This window comes from Daphnia magna, linkage group LG2 (genome assembly GCF_020631705.1).
Source record: "Daphnia magna isolate NIES linkage group LG2, ASM2063170v1.1, whole genome shotgun sequence".
In the NCBI taxonomy this organism is placed as follows: domain Eukaryota; kingdom Metazoa; phylum Arthropoda; class Branchiopoda; order Diplostraca; family Daphniidae; genus Daphnia; species Daphnia magna.
The window spans coordinates 1584233-1587375 of NC_059183.1; positions in this window are offsets into that span (position 1 = coordinate 1584233).

Consider the following 3143-nt stretch of genomic DNA (forward strand, 5'->3'; position numbering starts at 1 on the left):
TAAACAGGATTAAATATACTTGTATTCAACGTGAATACACTGATATATTACGAGTTTATACTTCTACATGTAAACAGAATCAAATATATTTGTATTCAATGCGAATACACTGTGATACCATGATTTTTTACTTCTATATGTAAACAGGATCAAATATACTTGTATTCAATGTGAATACACTGTGATTCCATGAGTTTTTACTTCTATATGTAAACAGGATCAAATATACTTGTATTCAATGCAAATACACTGTTATATTATGAGTTAATACTTCTACATGTAAACAGAATCAAATATACTTGTATTCAATGTGAATACACTGTGATACCATGAGTTTTTACTTCTATATATAAACAGGATAAAATATAATTGTATTCAACGTGAATACACTGTTATATTACGAGTTTATACTTCTACATGTAAACAGAATCAAATATACTTGTATTCAATGCGAATACACTGTGATACCATGAGTTTTTATTTCTATATGTAAGCAGGATCAAATATACTTGTATTCAATGTAAATACACTGTGATACCATGAGTTTTAACTTCTCTATGTAAACATTATCAAATATACTTGTATTCAATGTAGATACAATGTTATATTATGATTTTATACTTCTACATGTAAACGGAATCAAATAAACTTGTATTCAATGTGAATACACTGTTATATTATGAATTTGTACTTCTACATGTGAACAGAATCGAATATACTTGTATTCAATGTGAATACACTGTGATACAACGTGATTTAACTTGTATTTGTAAACAGGATCAAATATACTTGTATTCAATGTGAATACACTGTCATATTATGAGTTTATATTTCTACATGTAAACAGAATCAAATATACTTGTATTCAATGTGAATACACTGTGATACCATGAGTTTTTACTTCTATATGTAAGCAGGATCAAATATACTTGTATTCAATGTAGATACACTGTTATATTATGAGTTTATACATCTACATGTAAACGGGATCAAATATACTTGTATTCAATGTGAATACACTGTTATATTATGAGTTTATTGTTCTACATGTAAACAGAATCAAATATAATTGTATTCAATGTAAATACACTGTGATACCATGTGGTTTAACTTCTTTATGTAAATAGGATCAAATATACTTGTATTCAATGTGAATACACTGTGATACCATGAGTTTTAACTTCTATATGTAAACAGGATCAAATATACTTGTATTTAATGTGAATACACTGTTATTGTATGAGTTTATACTTCTACAAGTAAACAGAATCAAATATACTTGTTTTCAATGTGAATACACTGTTATATTATGAGTTAATACATCTCCATGTAAACCGAATCAAATATACTTGTATTCAATGTGAATTCACTGTGATACCATTAGTTTTTAATTCTATATGTAAACAGGATCAAATATACTTGTATTCAATGTGATTACACTTGGATACCATAAGGTTTAACTTCTATATGTAAACAGGATCAAATATACTTGTATTCAATGTGAATACACTGCTATATTATGAGTTTATACTTTTACATGTAAACAGAATCAAATATACTTGTATTCAATGTGAATACACTGTGATACCATTATTTTTTACTTCTATATATAAACAGGATTAACTATACTTGTATTCATCGTGAATACACTGTTATATTACGAGTTTATACTTCTACATGTAAACAGAATCAAATATATTTGTATTTAATGCGAATACACTGTGACACCATGATTTTTTACTTCTATATGTAAACAGGATCAAATATACTTGTATTCAATGTAAATACACTGTAATACCATGAATTTTTACTTCTACATGTAAACAGGATCAAATATACTTGTATTCAATGTGAATACACTGGTTTATAATGAGTTTATACTTCTTCATGTAAACAGAATCAAATATACTTGTATTCAATGTGAATACACTGTGATACCATGAGTTTTTACTTCTATATATAAACAGGATAAAATATACTTGTATTCAACGTGAATACACTGTTATATTACGAGTTTATACTTCTACATGTAAACGGAATCAAATATACTTGTATTCAATGTGAATACACTGTTATATTATGAGTTTATATTTCTACATGTAAACAGAATCAAATATACTTGTATTCAATGTGAATACACTGTGATACCATGAGTTTTTACTTCTATATGTAAGCAGGATCAAATATACTTTTATTCAATGTAGATATACTGTTATATTAGGAGTTATACATCTACATGTAAACGGGATCAAATATACTTGTATTCAATGTGAATACACTGTTATATTATGAGTTTATATTTCTACATGTAAACAGAATCAAATATACTTGCATTCAATGTGAATACACTGTGATACCACGTGATTAAACTTCTATATGTAAACAGGATCAAATATACTTGTATTCAATGTGAATACACTGTTATATTTTGAGTTTATTGTTCTACATGTACACCGAATCAAATATACTTGTATTCAATGTGAATACACTGTGATACCATGTGGTTTAACTTCTTTATGTAAATAGGATCAAATATACTTCTATTCAATGTGAATACACTGTGATACCATGAGTTTTAACTTCTTTATGTAAACAGGATAAAATATACTTGTTTTCAATGTGAATACACTGCTATATTATGAGTTTATACTTTTACATGTAAACCGAATCAAATATACTTGTATTCAACGTGAATACACTGTTATATTACGAGTTTATACTTCTACATGTAAACAGAATAAATTTACTTGCATTCAATGTGAATACACTGTGATACCACGTGATTTAACTTCTATTTGTAAACAGGATCAAATATACTTGTATTCAATGTAAATACACTGTTATATTATGAGTTTATTGTTCTACATGTAAACAGAATCAAATATACTTGTAGTTAATGTGAATACACTGTTATATTATGAGTTAATACTTCTACATGTAAACAGAATCAAATATACTTGCATTCAATGTGAAAACACTGTGATACCATTAGTTTTTAATTCTATATGTAAACAGGATCAAATATACTTGTATTCAATGTGATTACACTGTGATACCATAAGGTTTAACTTCTATATGTAAACAGGATCAAATATACTTATATTCAATGTGAACACACTTTGATACCATGAGTTTTAACTTCT